Here is a 6000-nt window from a genome sequence, read left to right as displayed (position 1 = left end):
TGCATTGTTTAAAACTATTGAAGTCATTGTATGGCTTGCCACAAAGCGGACGATTATGGTTTCAAGAACTGGACAAGACATTTCAAGATCTCGGTTACCGAAAATTAATAGGAACCAACTGTGTATATTTTATACCGATGCAAGTAATTATATTGGTTTACGTTGACGACCTTGTCGTTTTGGCCTGTGATAATAAATATTTACAAGAAGTTTACAAGAATCTAACCAGCGTATATGAATTAAAGCAACTCGGACCGCTGAAACAACTCTTAGGGGTTGAATTTCAAGAAACACCGCAGGGATTGAAACTTCACCAACTCAATTACGTTAAACGGATCGCTGAAAAGTACATCGTATGTGAAGCACCCGTTAGTCTACCATTAGTATCAACTGTCAAGTTAACCAGAAAAGATTGTCCGACGGACTAAAATGAGCAAGAACGAATGAAGAAGTACCCTTATCAAGCTGTCATCGGATCTTTATTGTTCCTGGCACAAAGAACCCGACCTGACATTCTGTATGCAGTCGTGACGTTATCACAGTTTAACTCTAATCCCGGATTTCAACATTGGCGTTACTTATGTCAATTAACCCGCTACGTCATTTCGACCAAAGACTATGGACTACATTTCCACCGTGATCATGAATTTAAACTAACCATTTATTCAGACAGTGACTATGCCGCAGATGTAGATACCAGACGTTCAACCTGCGGTTACGTTTGCTATTTTGGATCATCACCTTTTTCATGGCGTTCGTTCAAACAGAAATCAGTAACTCTGTCAACGATGGAGGCGGAATATATGGCCATGGTCGAAGCTATCAAGGAACTTTTATGGTTGATGCCAATAACAAATGAAATCAAAACCGCGTTTAATATAAATTTTAAAACCCCCTTAGTATTATGTGATAATGAATCTGCCATGTGTTATGCTAATAATGCCATAGAAAACCATAGATCTAAGCATATAGATGTCAAATATCATTTTGTTAGGGAGCATTTAGAACAAGGCGCGTTTATACTTAAACATGTAAGCTCTAAAAATAATGTAGCAGATATTTTTACAAAAGCATTATCGAAAGGTCTATTGCAAAATTGTTGTAATTTGTTAAAACTAAATGATTAACTATTTATTAATGTTGTAAAGAAATATAAAATTATGTCAAATAGGGGGAGTATTAGAAAATAGACATATAAAAAACGATTTGACCTAATTGTGTTAGAGCGCTCCGCTAGGGGGTATGTCAGAGGCTAGTTGTAGTCTAGAGATCGTCTGATTCTTCCTAATCAGTCTAGTGAAACCTTCCGCCGTAATAGTCACGCTTTACTTTTTGTTTTAAATAATAAACTAACTAACTACCGTTTTCAATAGTGGCTATTATTTCACACTCGCGAACTACAATAATTCAACAATAACAGTGTTTTGCTTTTACCCCGGAGGGCGGGACGTCAATGACGGCTTTTTCAAAAACAAATATCCAACCACCTCTTTAGAGTCCTTTTTTAAGCTACTTTTCTGGGCATACTAGTTGCATTGCTTAAGTTAGCAAGATGGTCAAGCCTATCTCGGTCTATAAAATTTCACAACACGAGGAAATCAGGCCAATTCCGTCCTATATCATCTTCATTTGTGATTAAAGGCACGCGCAAATATCACAAACGTAAGTTTATTGTGGCAGTGAGAACCCTAACCACATTATTAGCGAAGCAACAACGCCACCCATCACAAGACGAAGCAAGAGATATATACTAACTAGATATACATCATCATCTAAAAACTTCACCCTAGACTAACGTGCTCCTCGTGAGTACCTTTTAGCCACATCGTATGATGGATATCTAAGATGTAGGCTTTTACATTTACTAGCGACGTCGGAAGAAATAGTTGTTGAGGAAGTTTTCGCGGTTTGGATTGTGATATGGGTTAATAGAAGAAATGGCTAGTAGGGTTAAAAAGTTTGGAAATATAAGCACTGTTAAACGTAGCGCGTCAAGGGGCTGTTCACTTAGATTTTCTGTACGTCTGTGCAAGGTTTGGTTTGAGGGTAATCATTTTATCAATGTTCAACGAAGTGAGGGACTATTCATTAAAATTTTCTGTAAATTAATATGGGTCTTGACCATTTTGCTCTTATAGCGTGAAGCACATTTTGCCTAGAGCGCTTGTTTTACCCGATAAAGTACAAATACCATTTTAGCTTTCCATGAGCTCATTCTTTTTTAATATGGCAGCGATGCATGAGAGAACAGGGAATAATGGGGAGAAACATGAGACCGCGATTGAATAGCCAAGTTTCATCCTCGAAAGTTTTCAGGTTTTAAAAAGGTTCTTGCTTTTACACCTTCGCTTTGTAAGTGATCTTTGATGTTTTAATACCGAAAGTTAAAGAAGAAACTATTTTACATTTAAATGCTGTGCTCAATGAAATGGAGGGAAAAAATGAAAAACTTGTAGAAAAACACAAGAAGGAAATTGACGGTATAGTATATGCTTACCGTTTATAGAGGATTTTCTTAAATGTTTTACAAATTATATAGATTTCAAAGCTATTATTGTGAAATTGAAAGAAGACATGACTGAACTGCAAGAAGATTTTGACTTTCTAAGAAACAGCATGAGAAAACGTCTAAAAAATAGGTATAGACAGAAGTAAATAATACTTCTTCCCAACATCGAAACATTTGGAGCAAGGTTACTAAACCGAATCACATACGCAATAAATAGTTCCCTCATCATTAGTCTATTCGCGTTAAACTATTTGGCAAGACTCACTTGTGGATTTTTGTCTCACCCCAAGACAAGGTTAGGGATTTGATTGCTGAGGATTTAGTACCAAACAGTTATAGAGTTATAGAATTCACCTTACGGTGCGATGCCCATCTTGTTTGATGAGCGGGAGAGCAAACAAAAATGGTGAGCCTGGGTAGAATGATATTACATAACAAATGTATTAAGATGATACAGAGTGGCATCCTTCTTCTATTATTCCCTTCTGGTATAGAGTAGTTTCAGTCCTGTACATGGCAATGCCATACCCCTCTATCTCTTATCTCAGTGTCAACCCCCTACTGGGGGCGTACTGCATCCTCTGTTACAACTTTGCCCACAAAGGAGGCTATCCAAAATTACTCTATAGACCTTTTCGACGTAAAACAGGGCTAGCCAACCCTTAGTATTGGGAAAAAAAGATACATTGTCGTCTCTGCGCACTCTCATTATACAAAAAGACTAGAGCGTAGGCGCGAAAATCGAAACGAAAGGCAAAGGTATTACCTCCATGTCTTTTCCTCTTAGTTACATCGAAATGGTCTATTGTGGCAAAATATTTTCCAATTAAAACTGTCAGTAAGTTTCTTGGTCTACATTGGAGTAACGCCGCCGACACGGCGGTTGCTAAATTTTCGGGGGCGGAACCTTACACCATTTACGGAGCTGCAATACTCTTTAAACTATGAAGTCGACGAAAGACGACGATGATCCCCTCCTTTTAAACAAAAAATCGTCTCTGTATCGGTAAACGGTGGCCGGTCATGTGACATCTGCGGCGCTCAAATGGAACCCTATATTATCCGCCACGCGCAGATAGTAGTTTTGATGTCAGATGAAAATGCATTATGATAATGTTTCTACTGTTAATATTTTAGTGTTGGAATTCAGACAGAAAAAAAGAGGAACATCAGGAAAAAGAAGACGACAAAACAGCCAAAGAAATTTATGATTCTTCAGTTGAATTTGATCAGTTTTCCATAACAGCTTTCTGAGACAGTGAAGCCCTGATTGACTTTGAATTTGACAGCCAATAAGAGATTTAAGGTGAGGTGTAATTTATAACCGAAATAAGCTAGGGAGTATGATCTCTGGTAAAAACGAATTTCTTAAACTTGCCTGTTCACTTTCCCTTTTATTTCCACAATATCTACAATAACCTTTACTTGAAGCAAAGCGCGGGTCCAGTGGACCCCTTACAAGGTCACTTTCGTTACGAACTCCAGTTCTGGCTTGTCGAAGGCAGGAGGCATTTGGGGGTGGGATTTATAAATGAACTTATAAATCCCACCCACTACCCTTCGCCAAGCTAAACCCGGAGTTCAGGGGGAAAATCAACTTGTAGGGGATCCACTAGACTTGCACTCTACTTTCAACAAAATCAACAAACGATGTGGCTAAAAAGTAATTTGAGCCAACGTTCACCTAGCGCAAATAAAAACCCACATCATTTAAATATTCAATACGAATACATCCTATTTCGCTGTAGGATTTTTAAGACAGTTAATATGCATTTGGTTTACTTTTAGATAAAAAATGCCGAAAGAAACGTTTAAATTGTTGTCCAGCATGTCTTCACGTCACAGAAGCAGGCTTATTCGTAAAAATTTCATTGAAACTGAGCAAACTTTTAAAGAATATGAATCATTTGAACAAGAAACTACCGTGAATTTTGAAAATAATAATGAAGATAGTCCAATTTGCTTGGAGAGTCAGACCCATAATACTTCAGAAAAAATTCCCGGTATATCATTGCAGGATCCACAAATAAACGCTACACACCACTCAAACGATGTAGCCAAAGACAATTTGGGGGCTTTACTTGATGAACACCATGAAATAGTCTTCGATTGTAACAATATATCTGTAGAAAATGCGTGTTTAGCTAAAAACCAGAATAATGAAGTGTTTAACCAAACAGAGACCGACAGGGACAAACTTGCTAAATGGGCTGTTCAATTTAAAATTAGTAAGAACGCGGTAAATGGTCTATTAAATATACTTCGTAGTCATGACTGTTATTTTGAACTACCTAAGGATTCAAGAACACTTTTACACACACCTAGATTTACTGATGTTCAAAACGTTTCTCCAGGGGCTTATTACCATTTTGGTATAGAAAGTGGAATTCTCCACATCATGTCAACTGTTCAAAGTTTTGCTAATGTAACGGTGGATATCTTAGTAAACATTGACGGTCTCCCAATAGCAAAAAGCGCTAACAGTGAATTTTGGCCGATTTTAGGAGCTGTCACAAATTTGAAAAAATCTAAACCTTTTGTGATAGGAATATATTACGGTAAAAGTAAACCTCAGGTTGCTGACGAATATTTGTTTTACTTCATAAATGAATTTTTGGCTCTTAGAGAGAATGGAATGTTTTTAAATAATAAAAAGATTCAGGTTCGCATCCTAGGTTTTGTGTGTGACACTCCGGCTAGGATGTTCATTTGTCAAACAAAAGGGCATAGTGGCTATTTCGGGTGTGACAAATGTATGACGGCTGGGGAATACCTTAACAGACGTATCGCGTTTCCTGAACTTGATGCCACTTTGAGAACCAACGAAAACTTTCGCGGCAGAGTACAGGAGGAGCACCATTTAGGAAACACGATATTGGAAAACATACCCGATCTTGATATGGTGGATGATTTTCCACTGGACTATATGCACCTAATTTTATTAGGCGTTCAGAAAAAAATTATTAAATCTTGGCTATGTGGAAAAAGAGCCATATTTAGGTTAAACAACAGCCAGTTTGAACTACTTTCAAAACGGTTAGTGTATTTATCAAATTATACTTGCTCGGAGTTTGTTCGAAGACCAAGAAGTCTGAAAGATTTTAAACATTTCAAAGCAACAGAATATCGACAAATCTTATTATATTTAGGACCTATAATTTTAAGAGATATATTGCCTAAAAGATACTATGAACACTTTTTGGCTTTGCATGTTGCTATTCGAATTCTTGCTACTCCCAATCAAGAAGAAACTCTCATTGACTATGCTGACAGACTATTGAAATATTTTGTACAAACGTTTTCAGTTTTATATGGAAAGTATCTTATATCTTATAATGTCCACTGTCTGATTCACATTGTAAGAGATGTAAAAAAATACGGAGATTTAGACTTTTTCAGTGCTTTTCAATTTGAAATTTTTTTACAAAGTTTAAAAAATATGCTCGCCAATTCTGGTTTGCCACTCAAACAAATTATAAACTGAATTGTAC

The 6000-nt window shown here is 36.9% G+C and overlaps 1 pseudogene; it reads left to right on the top strand.

Moving 5' to 3' along the window:
• The first annotated feature begins 443 nt into the window (after window positions 1-443).
• Window positions 444-3763, top strand: LOC149696409 (uncharacterized; annotated as a pseudogene).
• The last annotated feature ends 2237 nt before the right edge of the window (window positions 3764-6000 follow it).

The sequence above is a fragment of the Phalangium opilio genome, unplaced genomic scaffold (genome assembly GCF_054372755.1).
Source record: "Phalangium opilio isolate 3A_F unplaced genomic scaffold, DU_Popi_V2 ptg000021l_1, whole genome shotgun sequence".
In the NCBI taxonomy this organism is placed as follows: domain Eukaryota; kingdom Metazoa; phylum Arthropoda; class Arachnida; order Opiliones; family Phalangiidae; genus Phalangium; species Phalangium opilio.
This window is presented reverse-complemented; position numbering and strand designations above follow the sequence as displayed.